Below are 19,793 nucleotides of genomic sequence, written 5' to 3'. Positions count from 1 at the left end.
CTACATGAATTCGAAGTTCGCACTGATCACAAGTAACTGCAGATCCTGCAGCAAATGGAATGTCGCAATAGTCAACAAGCCCGGTGGGCTTACTTCTTTTCTCAATACCATTTTAGGATCACTTAAATCCCAGGAAACTAAAACATTTTGGCTGATGCACTTTCTAGGAAAAAAGAAAAAAGGAGAAAAGAACCCAATTATTCCGAAAGGATTTTAGGTAATAAAACCTTCATTTGTGAGATCACTTCTTTCCTTCAGCAGATCAATGACACCTTTTGTAATCCGGACATCCTATGTCTCTTCCAAAGTGATCCTAAATTTGTCCTGCAAGACGGAATATATTTTTACCTGTACCGCCTAGTAGTAACCACTTCTTCTTTGCAAACCAAAATATTACCTTGGTGCCATGATCATCCAATGGCTGGGACAAAAGGGTATAGCTGCTACCCAAGATCTTGTTTCTCGCTCATTCTTTTGATCTAGCATTAACCAGGATGCAAGGGAATATGATTTGTCTTGCCCAGTCTGTGCCAAGAGCAAATACCTCACATCCGAACCCATCATGAAACTGGAACAAGCCACAGTCCCTTTCGGACCCTGGACTCATCTCTCATCCGATTTCATTGTGGATCTTCCGACTTCCAATGGACATACCTCCATCATGGTCACAATAGATTCATTCAGTAAGATGGCACATTTCTTTCCCCTTCCTGGAGTTCCGTCTGCTCCTGATATAGCTGTGGTATTTCTCCAGGACATCTTCTGTCTACATGGTCTTCCCTTATCTATAACCACCGATAGGGGGTCCCAATTTACCTCCAAGTTCTGGAAGACTCTCTGTGATCTACTGGGGATGGAAAGGGCTCTATCTTCTGGTTATCACCCCAAATCTAATGGGAAAACAGAGCGACTCAACCACACATTGGAACAATATCTTACGCAACCAATGTGCATTCATCCTGGTCTGATCTACTTCCACTCACAGAATTCTCCTATAACAATATGGTTCACACTGCCACAACGATGAGCCCCTACTACTGCCTCTCAGATACCCATCACAGAGTATTCCCAGAGAAGGTATGTCCACCTTCCAAATTCCCTGACTTAAATTACTTCCTGAAGAACATCAAGGAATACCAAGAGATAGCTTACCACCATCTAAAGATGTCTAAGGCATGAAACAAGGAGTATGTACACTTACATCGTAAGGAGAACCCGGAATGGAACATTGGAGACCATGTAATGTTATCTACAAGATATCTACCAAGATGGATACGACCATCCATGTTTTCTCCAATGTGTGTTCCATCACGTTCTACTATGAGCGGTCTAGTTCTTTTCCAAGATGGCAGCTTGCAGCTGCAGCTTTCCCCATTCGCCGGTGAGCCGCAGAGCTCCTTGCGTTGCAACGCTCCTTGTCCTGGCTTTTGAGTAAGACGCTAGTTTTCCTATTGCTTGCCTTCCTTCTACAGTGCCCCCTTTTGATTCTGTTTACCCTTTGGTCTATCCTCCTGGTTTGCCCTTTCCTGTATCCTGCCTGCCTTGCTCCTTCTTCCTGGTCCTGTTTTTGCTTGGCCCTTCCCTGGCTCTCTCTTGGATTCCTTGGGGGGCTTCTCCCTTTTCCTATACTGTGCCAGTTCGCTGTGGACCGTCTCTTTGAATCTCTCTTGTCACTCAGTGTCTCTGATGCCTCCATTTGCTCATTCCATCCATCTGGAGAGGGTTTTTCTGCCTTTGGGCTTTTCCCTCTATTCTATCTGGACCTATCCTTCCTGCTTGCTGCTTTGTCCTCTGTATAGTCATCCACATCAGACCATAGTGGCAGCAGGTCAGGATGGGCCCTTCCTCTACGAAGAGCGACTTTGTCACAAGAATAAAACCAAGAAGCAAAAATCTAAAACCTCTCCGAAAGGTTCTGAATCTCGGACTCAGGTGAGATATACATCAAGAATTTGGAAGTAGAACTTCTGGGTGTATCCAAACAATGCATCTGTTGACCAGCCAGCCAGGCAACTAACCATGTATGTGTGGGGTGAACCATCCAATCACGACTGAGTTCCACGCCATGTAATAGAGGTGTTACATTAATCAGGGATACCTCTGAGCCCAAATCAAAATCAAAGAGTGCAAACTGAGATAATTTACAAAGTAAAGAAAATCACACAGATCTATGTTGTTACTGAAAAGGAAATAAGCATGTTGCTTACCTGAGAAGTAAATGAAAGCAATTGCATAATCAACCACATAAGGACTATTGAGAATTGTCCTGTAAAATGAATTGCTCACTCATGATCCTCTACCAACTTGATGAAGCACCGCTTGAAAAACAAACTGAAGCAACAGAGCTATTTTCTCCATAGGAAGTGTTGATCCTAGTAGATCGGCTAAAAAAGGAAAGCAGATCTATGCAGGAGTTATAAAGGGAATGCAAAGCTCTTACCAATACGCTATGCAATCTACCCAAGAAATCATCAAAGTTTCCTTTTTCATGACTACCTGCTTCACAAACAATCAGACAGTAGATCATTAAACTCTCAAAAGCTACTAGTATCATGACCAGTCTGAACATATCTCAGAATGTTGCTTCTAACTGTAGTGTACTTGATGAAACTGCCCCACCCTTCCATTCCTCTCCCACCCTGGCAAACAGTGTAATTGACAAAAGGGTTACCAGCCATCTAAGATATTTAAAAATACATAAGATTTAAAAAATACAGGTTGAACTGAGAAACAGGAGAACTATCATACACAATATTGAAACGATTTGTTGGTGGGGAATCCTTTGGAATACCTGAGAAATAAAACCTTAGGATGGCTAAGAGAGAAAGTGAAGTCAGGATTGATTTGGAATAAAGAGCTGAACAGCCTTGGGAGTTTGCATCCTGTTATGGCGGCAAGAAAAAGACTGCATATACTGGGTTCTGGAGGAGGGATTCTAATGCATGGTACTGAGGCTTCCTGTTATGCATCAGTACTCTTTATTCACTCCACAGCAGTAAGGAAACTTAAAGAAAGTACAACTATCATCCTTTGTCCTTCTCCCTCCCTTTCTCTGACCCAATCCTATAAGAATAAGTCCCCCTTGGTCCATCCTCCTTTTGTACTCCTCCGGCAGCAGAAGCACATAAGTGTCCCTTTTCATTACATAATATCAGGTTTTATAGAGGAGAATGGTCTGTCACTAATTTGAATTTACAACCGGTTAGATAATATTGTAAATATCCTATGGCCTTTTTGATGCCAAGGGTCTCCATTTCAGTGGTGGCATAGTTTTTCTCTCATGGAAAAAGCTTTCTACTTATGTACAAAACGGGATGTTTCACACCATCATATTCCTGGGAAAGCACAGCCCCCAAACCGACCTTGGATCCATTGGTCTGGGAAAGCACAGCCCCCAAACTGACCTTGGATGCATTTGTCTGTAAATTAATTCTTGAAATTAGGGACCTTCAACAATGGCTCACTACAGGGGATGTGTTTTAAAGTGTCAAAGCAGGCCTGATCTTCTTTTTGCCAATGCAACTTTTGGGGCTCTGCATTTTTCAACTTATCGGTTAGGCAGGATGTTGTAGCCGAATATTTGGAGATAAATCTTCTATAATAGCCCTCAAAATACCTGAAGATCTCTTCTTATTTTCAGAGGAGGTGTCTCTTGAACTGCAATGACCTTTTCAAGTTAGGGTTATACCAGACCATTCCCCACAAAGAACCATAAGTACTTCACAGCTGACTGTGCCAAATTGCATTTTTTGAGGTTTGACAGTCAAACCGGCTTATCTAAGGTCTTGTGTGACTACATATAAATGGAACACATGTTCCTCTCAGGTTTGACTTGGATCACTATATCATCAAGGTATGCACCACAGAAGTGGGAAAAGGGATGCCGTGCCTTGTCCATTGAGTCGTTGAAATGTTGCGGGTGCCGCATGAAGTCTTATCAGCGGGATTCAATGGCACCTGCCAATAGCCCTTCGTCAGATTAATCATGGAGAAAAAAACAGCCGATCCCAGCCTGTCAATCAGATCATCAATCTGTGGCAACAGATAATTGTCAAACTGGGATATGGCATTCAGTTTTCTGAAGTCTATACAAAACCTCTGTGACTGATCTGATTTGGAAACGAGGTCCATTGGCGAGAACTGTGGACTTTCCGATGGTTCTGTTATGTCTGCCTCTAGCATCTTCTCCACTTCTTGGAGGATTACCTCTTTTCTCACCTTCAGGATCCTATAGGGCTTTAGTTTCATTACCTCTCTGGGAGGTGTATGAATATAATGTAGGAACCCTTTTACTCTTTCAGGCTCACTGCTGAAGATATCCAGGAATTGGTCTCATAAGTCCTGGGTGTCTTGTTGTTGGTGATGGGTCAAGTCTGAGGGAACTAGATCATTTTCAGATGTTTCCTCTCATAATAATGTGACCATTACAACGGAAGAGGTTTCCAATGCCGCCTCATTCCACTCCTTCAAGAGGTTCACATGATAGATCTGGGTTTTCCATGTTTGGTCTGTTTGAGCCACCTTATAATTGCATGGACCAGTTCTTTCTAATATTTTGTATGTCCCATACCATCGCAAGAGCATCTTGTACTCTGAGGTTGGCAAAAGTACAAGTACTTTTTGGACCGACAGAGTATGATCTGCTTTCTGATCATAGTGAGAATTTAGATTTTCCTGTGCACCTCCCAGATTTTTCTTGACCAATTCTCGTACATTAGCCATATATTCTTTTAGATGTTGTGTTGTTTGTGACATGGGGAGAACAACCTCTTCTCTTTCTTCCCAAGTCTCCTGGTTTCCCACAAACACTAACATAAAGGAGTTCAAGAGGGGAGAAACCTACCGAAGCCTGTGGGGATTTCCTAATGGCAAAAGGATCCCGCGGTATCATGGTATGCCAGTTACGTCCACCTGCTTCCACCAAAGTCTTGAGAACATTGATCAATGTTTCGTTAATACTTTCCACCAAACCATTTGCCAGTGGGTGGTATACGAAAGTGTGTAAGTTCTTACTTAATCTGTAGGATTTGTTCAACTTCCATCAATTTGGAGATAAATGTACTGCCCTGATCTGTTCCAATTTCTTTCTGAAATCCCACCTTGGATAGGAAAGGAATCAAATGTTTAAGAATTGGTTGGGACGTGTTGTTCTTTAAAGGAGATGCTTCTAGATACCGGGTAGCGTAAGCTAGAATTACCAGAATGTATTTATTTCACAGTTTCGAAGGATCTAATGGCCCAACAATGTCCATTTTAATTCCTGACAATTGTACCTTGATGATAGGAAGAGGTTGTAATGGTACTGGTGGTATTATACAGGCAGCTGTCTTTTGGCCCATGGCACAAGTAGTGACAAAGTTCTTAATGTCAGCATGTACTCCTGGGCAGTAGAACCGTGGTAAAATCTGGCTTTGCGTCTTTTCCGTACCTAAATGTCCTGATGTTAAATGCTCATTTACCATCTCTAGAACAATCCTTCTGTGGCTTTGAGGAACCACTATCTGAGTTTTAGATATCCCTTGTGGTGTATTGTCCCCTCAGTACAAGAGGCATTGCTCAAGAAAAAAACATATCCCCTTGTGACCTTCCTTCATCTTCGGAGATAACCCTTGAAAATTCCTCTGAGAGGATTGGCTAGTTTTGCTGTATGGAAGTCAGATCTGGGATGACCTCTGCTTCTTCACTGGTTGATTTACTTATTACAGGGGGTGTCTCTTCGGGTAGATTTATGTCGGCCTCGCCAAATTCCCTAGTCTCCCTTTCTGTCAGTTCTTGTTCCTGAACCTCTGGGGGTTTGGGAAAGAGCACACACTCACATATTCCCTGGCCGATTATTTCACCAGTCTTCACATGATAGCTCTGTTTCCCATGGTTGGGAAGCAATATTGTTATATCATCCCGACAGTCTGGGTCTGTCACCCCTGCCATTATATCTAAGCCGTATCTCCATGCTTGGCCTGACTTGGATACCAGGCGGATGTATGTTCCCTTTTGGGGGGATACAATTAACCCAGTAGGGACCAGTTGGCACTCTCCTACCCCTTTGGTAACATCACTACACTATTTAAATTGAATCTAGTGCATTCAGTAATGGTGACAGTCGGGCTGGAAGCATTGTTACTTAATTTGGAATATTTAAGAGTCCCCCAATTTATATCAGTTGGGCCAGATCCCATTCTGACACCATATGTGAGGATGTAGAAAAATGAGACTGACAAGGAGAGGCCATCTTGTGGGCTATTAACACTTATTAAATCAATGAAGAAACCTATATCTACCTACTTCTAAGGGGCTTGCCCTGCCTTAACCTAGGAAAACTTTAGTGTGTTGTCAGAATATCAGTCAAAGTTAAATGTGTTCCATCCCCCATCAGAAACCAATTAATCTAACCCTAACACTATAAACATAAGTCTTTAACTAAAGTGAAGTTCATGTTTCCTTCACCAGGAGAATGACTCCCTTCTCCTGGTTTCTTGCTTCCGTCTTATAGTAGAAGTAACTCCTTCATTGTTTCAATCACGAAGGACCAGGAAAATAACTCCCTTCTCCTGGTACTTCTATATAATTTATTCACAGTGTTCTTTAAGCCCGCTTGCAGAAAACTTGGATTAGTCTCTTTAACTACTTCCAAGAAGTAGAAAAACTCACAGGGCCTCATAACGACCCTGGCACTCTCGTAATGAACGGTGCCGGAACGGGACCGGCACCGTTCATTACGGGATGTCCTATTATGAGGTTCCTTTGCGGGTCCCGCAAGGGTACCAGGGAGCTAATAACAGGCCCATTTTTGACGGGCCCTTTATTAGCTCCCTCCCCATTCCCATTGAGCCCTATGGGGGCCGAAATGGGAATGGGGATGGGTTTGTTCAATGAGGAATTACCGGGTCCTCCAAGGTTGGAATGGCCTGGTAATTCCTCATTGAAGGTACCCAGACCTGGAACCCGGTATGGAGGCAGCCATGCCCTTATTTTTGTCGGTTCTGTTTAAGCATTATATTTTGCCCCCACTCACGCTCGCACACAGGGGCACTCCTATTGTTTGTTATATATGCCCTTATTTGGCTTCCAATTACCGGTCTGATGGGAGATGGCTCCTGTTCCACCCTACTTTGGCAGCAGTATTGGGTAGACCACTGCAATGAGGGAGATGACTCCGACACAGTCTGCTTGCTCAGTGGTATTGGGTTGACCACTGCGATGAGGGAGATGACTCCCGATACATTCTTTTTGGGCAGTGGTGTTTGGCTGACGACTGCAACGAGGGAAATGATTCCTGATACACTCGGCTTGAGCAGTGGTATCTGGCTGACCGCTTCACCTACTGAGTCTCCTCCTGATGCACTCTGCTTGAGCATTGGTATTTGGCTGGACACTGCAACAGGGGAGATGACTCCCGATGCACTCTGCTTGAGCAGTGGTATTGGCTTGGCCACTGCAATGAGGGAGACAACTCCCAATGCACTTTACTTGGGCAGTGGTGTTTGACTGACCACTGCGACGAAGGAGGTCACCCCTGATTCACTCTGGCTCAATGATATGGTTCAGGTTGTCACCACTGTGATGAGGGAGATAACTCATAATGCACTCTTTTTGGTTTGGCTTCCCGGACCCCTCCCGGTCTTTCTGCTGTTCCTGTTACCTTGTTCTTTGTTGGAACACGGCTCTGGTTCTTCCAGGGGTTGCAGGTTCCTACCTCTGCCGTTTCTGACACCTGCGCGGCTCAGCGGCAGGCTCCAGCCAGTGGTCTCAGCACTGTTTCCAGACCTCACTGTCCACCTTTCTGCGGTCGAGCCCCCACCTTGGTTGCTTCTTCCTTCTGGTGAATTGGCTCCCCACTGGCTCCTGGGACGTTGTAGCTGCGTCCTGTTCTTTGCGGCCTCCGCCTAGAGGAATAGCTTCTCTGCCTCTCTGGTCGTCCTGGCTTGAATCTCCCTGGCAGGATTTGCGTGCTGCTGGCTTTCGTGATGACAGCTTTCTAGTCCGTTCTTGCTCTCTACTTTATATTGTTGACTCTGTCCTCACGTAACTTCAACATCATCTTGGAAAGTCTCTTTGGCACTCTTCATGCATCCAGTGAGCCACCTTGTTGCAGTACTTGGCTGGTTTTGCGTTTGGCTTCTCATTTTCTTCTTCATTACATTATGTTCTATATTTGTCACAGCCATGGCTTTGCAATAACACATGTTTGCACTATCAATGGTGGGAGAAAAAGGTGGCTATGAAGATAGGGAGTTCTTTGACAGGGCTGTAGGGAGGCTTTTCCCCAGGTGTATGTCCTTATGCCCAGGAGGGGAATCCCTCCTTGTGAGGTCCTCGTGCATATTACCACCCATAGAGGGACTATTGGGCAGCTGCCTCACCTTCCTAGCCTCATAGGAAAGGGATTCCCTCTGGGGAGAATTGACAACACCTGTTGAATCTCCACAGAATTCTTATGTCTTTATATGGATTGTGATTATTTCTGTTTTTACTGTTTTAGATAATGAATGTTGTATATGTTATTTGTTAATGGATATTTTCTGAATACAGTTGCTAACCTAAGAACCATTTGGTATCTTCCAAACATCTAATGAGCCACATTTTCTGAACTCTATTCTCAATGAACATGCCTCTTAGATCTATACCAATGCTTATCCAAAGTACAACTGATATCACCTGCCCACACCAGAAATCCCATTTGGTTGCCACAGTGGAGAAGAAGGGTCTATTACCCGCATTGGGAACATAGACATCTATATTAAATATTGGTTGTCCTTCAAATGTACCTGTTCAGTGTTTGGTGGCTCACAGGGCTAATTTCTATTAATGTGAACCCTCTGACAATCCAGAGCAGCACTTCACTGGCATATGTAGAAGAGTGCGTTCTGTACACCCACCACCCACCTAGTTTGCCGGTCAAACTAGAACCTCCCAGAGAAGATGTGTTCCTTGCAACAAAGCTACCTGTGCCCAGGCCTTTTGATAATCAAGCCCACTCTAAACGTCTATTCAATCCTCGACCACTACAGGTCTTGAAATTCAATTCAGCCATTGAAAGTCACCTACCTCAACCCACTGGCCCTCCCCTTAGCCCTCTGATCCTCTCTGTACACCTGAAACAAAACCAACAGTTAACCGACGTCTCTGTCACCCACCCAAAGGTCAGCAACACATATTGTAAGCACCTCCCTAACCCTATCCCAGTATAGATAAACACTTGGGTACACAAATAGTAGATGCAAGTTTAATTGGAAAACCAGGAATTCCTGACCTCACCAAAAGGTAGAGACCACCCGGAAGTCCGCCGATTGAACCTTGCCCAGCCAAGACCAATTAAGTGAGAACACATGCATGGACCAAATTTCGGCGAGGGGAGAAAGGAGAAGTCCTTAGTCAGATTTTGGATTCCTCTAGTAAAATGTGTGCATCTTTGATTCTTAGTGAATTAGAAAACTCGGCCTCCTGTAACAGAGAAACTAATGATATTTCAGGCGTGTTTCTGCAAGAAGATGGGAACCCTCTTTGAATGGTCTTATTTTGACCCTGTTGCATATACAATCACAGGTGAAACAAGGGTAAACAAACTATATGGACAGTATTGATCTTACTAGTGCCTTTGATTGGATCAATAGGCATGATCTATGGGCGAAATTGAAAAAGTGGGCAATCCCTAATGGCTAAAGTAATTATGTTAATATATATGAACACTATAATACAAATTAGACTGAACGTTCAAGGGGGACCTGACCCAACCCATTTTGACTAATGTTGGCTTGCATCAAGTTAGGTCCTTTGCCTCTGAATTGGCTGGATTTTGTTGATGATCTGTTGTTCGTGACAGTACTCTGATTGATCTGCAGCATATATTAGCAGTCTTTTCAGCTTATTTGAAAATCAGAAATTTGGTTGTTACTTCCAACAAGTCCAAAATAATATTGTTTACAAATCAAGAAAAACAAAGGTTATGAAATGGATGATATTGGGTAAAAGAATCAAGAAACTAAAGAGTATTTCATACTTCTAAAAAGAAAGTGGGGGGCATTTTAAAAAACAAACCTAATCCCTTGATCGCCCAATTAAAGAGAATATTTTTCAGATTTTTCAAGTGCTCAATGATTCCAGTCATTAAATACTATACTATGAAGGTTGTTCCAGTCATTATTTATGGCATGAAAACTAGATTGGATAATTTGACCAATATCTTAAATAGAATAAAGGTTATATATGGAAACAGGTTCTATCCCTTCCTTTTCTTTACCAAACTGCACATTAAGACATGAAGTGGGCTTAATTTCCCTAGGAACAAGAGTGAGATAGAAGAGTCTTTGCTTGCTTGATAGAATCCTGAATCCTCTGACGAATACTCTATTTGAAGCCCTTAAATATTTATTAAATACAAACATTGTCCGCAAGTTAACTGATTGTGCGAAGACTGCTACTCTATTTTGACTTATTTGAATAGTTTTGCTTCAGAGCTTTCAATTGATCTTGTAGGAATAAAAAGAAAACCTGATTTTTGGGACTGGATCACTACAGTTAACAACAGGGCATCATATGCATTGTACATCAAGTGTCCAACTTTTATATAGAAATAGGGATTCCCTATTGAGATATTTAATTTGTTTTCCTTCTCCTAAATTGAGTGTGCTTAATATACAATTTCAATGTAACTTATTTCCCATGATAGAAGTCTTGTGGCCAAGAATGGGCATCAAAAGGACAACAGGATGTGTAGACTTTGTATATCCACAAGTTAATTAGAAACTTTGAAGCATCGTCTTACCGCCTGCCAAGCCACAAGGGATTTGAGACAGACTTACTTTTTGTGAAGAATCCTACAGATCCCTCACTAAATCCCTGCCCAAAGTCTCCTCCAAGGTGGCCAGGAGAAGGCAGACGCTTCCTGATCCCAACCCTGGGGGTGGTATACTGTGGGAGGATTATCTGGGAGGACAGGGCCCAGGGTGGTGAGGAGATTCTGGGTGATAAGACACAGTATTTTTCCTCTGACAGGAGGATTCTGACTATTGTACCTAAAGACATTATTGTTTATTGTCATTTTGATGTCTCTCAACCTCATATTAGATCTAAGGCTGTGAGCCCCAAGGTTATAAAATGAGAACAAACTGTACTGAAAGAAAAATGCTTTTTGGTATGCCAAACTAAATACCGTCCTCAATCCTAAGGGTACAATGTGAAGGATTATGGAAATGGTGTCTTCACTAAACCATCTTCCTCTGTGATAGCTAATTCTCATAGTCCCTCTGTTAAAAGCATTAAGGGAATTAAATCTACCCTCACAATTAATTCAGAAGTTGCCAAGGCATAAATTAGTTTTCAAAAATTGATGAGCAGATTTTGCTAATTACATTTTTTTTATTAGCAAATTAACTAATTTCATTAGCAATTTTGTACTAATATTGAATGTCACCAGAATTAGTTGTACCCCAAGATATTGAATGAGCAAGAATGCAGAAATTATTTATATGTACCTCTGAAGTATAAATAACATCAGTGCAATGTCTGTAAAATGCAAAGTTTTGCTGCATGAACGTGGCCAAACAAATTAAGCTCTAAACATTTTTCAGTTCAAGGATGTGTGTCTGGGTCATGCAGTCAGTGTTGCAGCACAGTGCTGCGCCCTTCATATTGTTAACAAGACATCAACTAAAGACTTAGTGTGTGCATGCAATTTTAATTTTATTATATCAAGTTAACATATAGCAAGTGTTTGTCATAAACAGTCATAAGCAACTTTACTTGGGAAAAACATTTTTAAATGAATGTGTAGGACTAAGAATCTGTGTCTTGAGACATGCTTTATGTGCATGATCTGCTCCTTTTGGGAGAGGTAGGCCTTAAGTCATCATCGGCAGCACCAGGACGTCTTGGTTTCATGCCAAAAAATAAATCTACAGCCTTTTTGGATGTGAACTCTGCAGGAGAAGGACCCTGCTTCTTAATACGAATGAGTGTTTCAACAGTCTCTTCTAATAGGGATGCCCTTCAGTCAGTTTTAACTTTGTTCATGCAGGAAAAGCAGCATTCTACAACTGCATTGGACACAGGGAAAACCCTCAAGCTATTTATGGGAAAACATTTTCTTTTACTGGAAAATGAAATTGTCTTAGCAATAATATTTCTTTCTCAATCAAAGCTACGGGTTTACTTCTGATCAGGCAGTACTGGTCCAAACATAATATACAAGGAGCTGTGTGGTTGAAAGAAGGGGTAACATTTTTTGGGGTGTATTTGCCTTTTTTTAAGGGAGTAAAAGGGGCTGATACACCCCTTATCTGTAGGGCTGTGGCCACTGACGCCTGTGGATAAAATACACATTTCTGTTCTTGCCAGCATTTGTATGGTTGGGTGGGTCAAATGATTTGCCCAGGATCACATGCTTTGGTTAAGCAGTGAAGCCAGAATTGCCAGCAATTTAACTTACCTGCCACAAACTTCCAAGCTCTAATTAGTACACATTTGTTTTGTGTTAAACAAGAGCCACAATGGTCTTGTTTATTTGCAAAGTACACCCAAAGCAAGCTCCTTGGAGTATTTGCACCACCCTGAACCGAAGACTACACATCTCAGAATGCAAAACCAGTTTGATCTCATGGATGAACTCAGCTTTAAAAAGAAAAAGAAATAGCTTTGAGTCACTTTCTGTGCAAATGTGGTGTTTAAGGCATCTAACTAACTTATTTACACATTCATGGGACTCTTGACAGTTAGCTTTGCTAAATGGTCTCCCGTTTCCTCTTGCTTCCAAGCACTATTCTGATTCAAGTGCTAACATGATGATCACAAATCTATTAATTGAAAGTTGTAGTTGCTGCTGACAGGAAAGAACAAAGGATTTAGCCTTCTGCAGGCTTTATCGGTGCAGACCTGCGTGCTAGCAAAGGGCTCTGGGACGAATATTTTGCCCACCAAATGCACACAGCCCTGCAATTTTAACACAGCCTGCTCAGAAAAGCTAATATTCTTTCAATTGTGATTGAAAGAAGGCTTTCTGCCAGCACCGGCAGTGTTTTTGGTGGGGGGCTCAGCGCAAGCAAGTGGCTGCTATTGATATTTCTCCCACCCAAACGGGCAGGAGAAAATTAATTCCCAACGCGGCCACCTGCACCAATAACACATCCTGCTTGCAGAAGGCCTTTGAATAGTCTACATAAAAAATATATTTTTCGAATAAAAAGTTGGGCTTTGCTTACCTCTCAGGCCTGTTGTTATCAAGTGGGAAGGTCCTCTCTGCCTAATCTTCTTCTACATTGCAGACCAATTCATACAAAATAGGCAACAAGCTGCTCATTTACCTACCGACAGCAATGCACACTCACTCTGGGAGGGGCTTCGAGAATCGACAGCCGAACAAATGCCATCGCAGCCACTTGCCAACACCAAGCCCAGCAATCGGGGACAGTGTTGGGGCCTTTCGCCTTTACAAACAAAAGAGGACTCGAGCCTCTGGGGGGAAGGAGGTCCAGCAACTGCCCCCATGGTTCCAGTCCGCAAAGCACAGCAATAAAGTCACAGTTTTCATTCTGGGGCTTTTAATATGTGCTTTGGAGTGCTCACATTAAAGTTATGGCCAGTGTAAAGGTTTCTACTGGCTCTGGCTGCCTGCCTCGTGATAAATTCGGCAGCTAACCTCCATGCACCACTGCAGGCTGCTCGGACTATAGGGCAATAGGCCCATGGCTTAACCAAAAACGCAAAATGCTTGTGTGGACCCATTCATTGGGTCAAAGTGAGCCACCTTTTTGGCCAGTGTGGGCCAGTTTGATGATTTACTGGAGTCCAGTAACTCAGCAAACTGGCCCTAATGGTTAATAGTTTTGACCAATGTTGCTGAATTAAAATGTACAATTTGCCTCAACTCCCCCTTGGGTTATTCAAACAACGTTACAAAAGGAATTCATTCACTGTGGAGCACTTTTTCGGTTGGTGCCCGAGAAAATTGTATGCCCCAGTCCGACCCTGCCCCACTGTTCTCCAAAGGTACCTTAAAAAATGTCTTTGGTGAGAGCAATTAACCATGTCTAGTCTCGCTGCTAAGAGGAAATGAATGCCTATCCGTACCTAGCACTTGGTAGTCCCCTCCGCGGTTCCATATCTGGTCCTGCACCCTGGCGTCCTTAATGTGCTCTTATTTAATGACCTGTGAAAATCACTTTTGTATGCAGTGTTACCAGTGGCATCAGCCACTTACACCCAGCACCCGCAGTAATAACGCAGCCTGCTGCTCGTAGAAGAGGCCTTCTACGAGCAGCAGGCTGCGCTATTACGGTTCGTATTAGAGAGCAGCCACTCTCTAACACCCAGCACCCACCGTAATAATGCAGCCTGCTGCTCGTAGAAGGCCTCTTCTATGAGAAGCAGGCTGCGTTATTACGGCGGGCGTTGGGTGTAAGTGGCTGATGAAAATATTTCTCCCGCCCGTTTGGACAGGAGAAATATTATTCTCAGCCACTTGCTAACACCAGCACCCGCCGTACTAACGCAGCCTGCTGATCGCAGAAGACCTTTTGAAAGGAATTCCCGAATGGGCGGGAGAAATATTATCATCAGCCACTTACACCCAGCACCCAACTTTCCAAATCAAAAGGGCCCGGTTCCTCCACCCAAACCTCCCTAGCACTCAGTTGCTCCCTCTGCCTCCTTACCTCTACAAAGTTGAAGCCAGAGTGTGAGAGGAGGGCGGAGATCCTCCTCTCGCGTCAGGATGCTGCTGCGTCTGGGCTGGGCTCATAACATTTATACAATGTTTTGAGCCCAGCCCTGGTGCTTCTGCCTCGCCTGCAGTGCACGCTGTGCACAGAGGCAGGCAGAATAAAGGCACAATCTTTATTTTTTTGTGGAAATCATATCGCAATAACCTCGACATGATTGTTAAAATATACAGCAAACCAGCTTTATTATATCGCAAATAGCGATGCTATACCGCTTATTTTATGCCTTGAGTTGCAAAACCTAACTTTATCGGAAGAAACTACAAATCCCAGAATCCTAGACGTACTGGGACGAGGAAGAGGACTGAAGATGTAGTAGTCATGCAATTAAGCCTAATAGCCATTGCAGTAGTCAGGCAATTAAGGCTAATAGCCCACACCTGAAGACAATCATTGAACCTGTGAGGCATAAAAGGCACCTTCAGTAAGGATTAGTAGAAGGAGCTGGAACACGGCTGGCAAATCACAAGAAAGTGGAAGAACAGAAGGGACGCTGGAACGTGGAGGCATCAGATTTCACCTGCAAGTTCTGTGAGAGTCCTGTTCTCCCAAAATCATAAGTGCAGAGTCTGCGCAGCGGAAGATGTGCAGGAGACTACGTTTTCCAGATGTGAGCAGGATTGCAGTAATTGCAGAGTCATGGAAGTGCAGGAGACTAAGGTCAGAAGCAGAAGGCAAGCTGAGGGTCTCAGGAGGATAAGGGACTCCCAAATCAAGTGGCCGGGCCAAAGACACCCGTGCTGGAGAAGGGTGTTGGTCCCTAGCGAGCCAGAAGCAGTGGAAGTGGTAGAGGAAGTGGGGAAAGCAGTGCAGCCCGCAAAACCAGTGTCTAGGAAGCCAGTGAGTGAATCACAGCTTTCAAATACACTGCACAAACTTTTCCTGTAACCGTAGCCAGCTCCTAAGTGACTTGTGTATTGCCTAATGCGTGTGAAAGCTGTTCATTATATCTGAAGGAATATACTTGCGTATAATGTTAAAGATCAACACTCGCGTGCAAAGCTAAAATCATTGAAAACCATTGTTGAGCTGTTTAAAAATGTTCATGCTTAACGGAGTGGTCGCGTGTCCCTAATTAACAACGTTCCCTAAACCACTATTGAATACCTAACATTATCTATATACTAGTTACAAGTTACAAAGAGTGAAAACTACATTAAAAGGAGGTCACGTGTGCCTAATTGTAATTCCCAAAGGAAGACAGAACTTCATAATTTGCCGTTGCACAGGAATACCATTTCTTTATTCAACTTTAAACCTTGAAATTCACTTTAAAGAGAGGTTGCATGTGCCTAACTGTGTTTTCACCTGAAAGACTGGACTGTGTGCTGTATGCAGAAATGACATTCTGTTCATTTCAAAGAAGTAACGAGTAAAGTGTTGAAGAAAAGAACAGGCAGTACCCAAGTCAAGAGGTACCTCAGTTTCATAGTGAAACAAGTCTAGCTAAGAGTTAAAGAGACATCCAACTACACTGTGAAGTGTTAACAGGCAAGTGGCCGAATAAACAAGTATACCATTGTTAACTGAAGCTGACAGAGTGGCACCAAGGTTTCTGCGTAATTACTTGGGCTGATAACTGGCAGAAAGGTGTGGGTAAAGCTGGGGGAGGGGAACTAATCGCTTGTGATGGATATTCAGAAGTAAAATACAACGTGTGGTGCTAAAGACTGCTGGTGCTAGAAAGAAGTGAGTCTTATGGGCAGAAGCAGGTTGTTCTTGTGGCAGTCAGACAGACGGAAGAGGCAAAGAGGCAGCCTCTTTTTTAAAAAGTAATTAAAGAGAAGAGTGCGTTGCCTACCTGAAGAGGTTGAAGTGTCTTGTAAAAACCTGCCTAATACTTCAAAGTACTGAGCAGTAGTAGTAAGACTTGAACTGTGGTTGTATATTAAGTTGTCAGCAGATCTCACATTGAAGTAGTTTGAAGCAGTAATGTACTGTGGGACAAAAGTGACTGTTCTCATAGTGCCAACAGTAGAAGTGTGGTTGTTGAAAATAGAAGCAACAGCCCAGAAAAAGAATCCTGACAAATATACCAAATGAAAAGTTGTAACTGAAGGAGTCCTAAAGAATTGTGTATTATTGACATTGGGGAATATTACTCCTTCTTTTGAACTGTGACCCTTTCATCTGAAGGAAGAGACAATGGGCCTCATTATGAGTGTGGCAGTCCGGAAACAAGGCACCCTTGTTTCCGGACCGCCACACTACGAATCTGCCTGCCAGGGCCGTCGTGCCCGGCAGGTCTGACCGGTTGGATGCAGCGGCCCCGGTAGGCAGACTCGTCACGGCAGCACTGTCACTGTTATCAATGGTGCTGGTGCTTCCGCCTCCCCACTCCCATAGAGTCCTTTTGGACTCTGTGGGAATGGGGAGTTAAAAAATCCAGTGCCTGACTTCCCACGCCGCCGGGACTTGTAATGTCCCGGTGGCACTGGGAAGTCAGGCGCCAGATTCAGTGTTATGGGGTTGGCGGCAATCTGCAGGTCGCACAGGCAGGTTACCGCCAACCTCATAATGAGGCCCAATCTATCATAACCAGGATTACCAGGGTGCTATTTCATTTTCTGAAAGTTGGAAGGGGATCTTTTCATCCAGGAAAAAAAAGTTGCTACCAGTGGATTTTTGTTTGATGACCTTTTTGTTTGACTTTGAACTTTGAACTTTGAAGAGATGGTTCAAAGCCTTACTTTTCTTTTTCTGAAAACTTTTTGAAGTTAACTTTGAATTCTGGGGAAGGGACCTTGCAAAAGGACAGCAGAAGGCCATTCAGACATTGGCCCTCATTACGAGTCTGGCAGTAACCCTGCCGCTCCTACCTGCAGGTTGTCGCAGGACTCGTACAATTCTACTGGCGCCAGACTTCCCGGTGCCACCGGTAGATTACAAGTCTGACGGCCGGGAAGTGAGGCGCTGGTAAAATGTACGTCCCCATTCCCATAGAGTCTCATAGGACTCTATGAGAGGGGGGACTTGGAAGCGCCAGCAATGTTGTTAACGGTGCTGGCGCTTCCATGAAGGGTCTGCCTACTTTGGCCACTTCCCCCGGCAGGGTCAGACCTGTCGGGCGCAGCAGCCACGGCAGGCAAACACGTAGTTTGCTGCTCTGGAAACAAGGGTTCCGGTGTACTTACCAGCACCCTTGTTTCCGGACTGGCAAACTTGTAATGAGGCCCATTGTGTTGATATTGTTTATTATATTGTGTTGCTATATAGTTTCCTCTAAATAATTGTTGTTTAGTGTGAGGGCCAGTTTTCCCATGCTAGAGAATCTTCCTTTAGCCATTAGACTAGGTAGGGAATTACTCTGTAGAGTAGGGCAAGCAAGGTATTTTCTTTGTATACTTTATTTAATAAAATGGCATATTTTGAGACATCTACAAGCAGTTTTCCGCCTCGCATTACTGACCCCTCACATATTCTAAGTCTGTGCATATAATTATACTGATTTGGCAGCTGCGTTGCTCTGGTTTCGCATAGTGGATGGATGTCAACTATCATTACTAATTTTAAGTCAGTCTAGATGTTGTACAAATTATGTATAAGATAATATTGATGTCATATTTTGTATGTACTGTATTACTTATTGTTCTATTTGTTTGTTATATGTGTTGTGAAAGGTTTTATATGTAAGCCATAACATAATAAAACAAAGAAAGGGCGAACACACAGATGCTTAAAGTAATTATAAACACACTCATGTATGCTCAATTGAGAACAATTTCTTAGGTAAGCGCATCTCTAATAAACACACCCATGGCAAGAGTCAGTGGACATCCGGAGTATCGTTGCTTCCGGATCTCCTGACACTGATGCCGGTGTCTGCAAGTCACCACTAGAGACTTGGTTGCATGGAAAGGGCTTGACCCCTCAGGACTGGTGCTCAGTGATCTTCTCCCTGTATAGGGATGGCTAAGCTGAGTGTCCATCCTCTTGGGCTCCTTTTGGGGCCAGAACAGTTTAGCTTCCAGCCATTCCTATGACCTTGATGCTTCAACCACTGCTCCGCCTCTGCTTCCAAAACAATGGTCTATCATTGTGGATGAGCTTGAGGTTAGACGTGTCGAATAGCATATAGTGTATCTAAGTTGTTGTAGAAAATATTCGACTCCTGTGATGAAGTTTCATTCTTTGTGCTGTGTGATGGGACTGTTGTGAACATGAGAGTCGGTTGTCACCAACTGTTCTGTGATGTAGGGCCAAGGGGAGGTATACAGGAACCTCCCAGAAGGACTGTCCCAGTCATGAGAGCACACGAAAAGTATACAGGTGAGTGTCACATTGATGCTTCCTTGGAAACCAACCAAGTTCAAAAGGCAGTACTCCTAGGCATAGGCTTTTAGCTGACCCACGCAATTCCATAGCCCCATTTCCCCAGTCGCAAGCACCCATGTGTAACAAACTTAACTGGAGTGTCTGTGTCCATAGCAGGTGTGAAGAACAAAATAGCCTCTCTGCAACTGCACATTTAGCAACCTAAATGGCGTTCTGCTGCTTTGAGACTCAGAACATACAACGGTGGTTTTATGAGTGAGATTATAGCCTGGCGGCCTCCCAGCACACCCATCACACACCAGTCTGTTTCTTGAACCTCAACAATGACTGTTCGTGGAGATGAAAGAGATGGGAGATAAGGGTACCAGCAAGATCTGCCGAATTACAGAACTGGCCTATAGCAGCATTCAGGCAAGTCTGTGAAACATGATGACGGATAGCCCTTACATGGGCACAGTCGAAGTTGCAGTGCACAACTGTGGGCAGCCACGTAAAACAGCTGATTCAATTTGGAAGAGCCAGTCTCTGTACTTAGCTAATTCCAGGGACACAGCTTCGAACAGTGTAGTATGAAAAGGCCTTGAGGGTGGATCCACACCATTATAATGGGTCCTGGCAGCATACGGCAGGTGTGACAAAGGATCAAGTGAGGTTGAATTGGAAGCAGGTGGTGACTGAAAATGGCGAGGGGGTGAAAAGACAGAGAAAGCAGAATTTTGAACAGGATGAGAGGAGGAGAGAAGGTGGTGAATTTGGAAGAAGAGACACTAAGAAAGGAAAAGACATTACAATAAGGAGATGGGAGAC

This window comes from Ambystoma mexicanum, chromosome 8 (genome assembly GCF_040938575.1).
Source record: "Ambystoma mexicanum isolate Mex_15411 chromosome 8, UKY_AmexF1_1, whole genome shotgun sequence".
In the NCBI taxonomy this organism is placed as follows: domain Eukaryota; kingdom Metazoa; phylum Chordata; class Amphibia; order Caudata; family Ambystomatidae; genus Ambystoma; species Ambystoma mexicanum.
The sequence above is the reverse complement of the archived record's forward strand: the minus strand, read 5'-3'. Positions refer to the sequence as shown.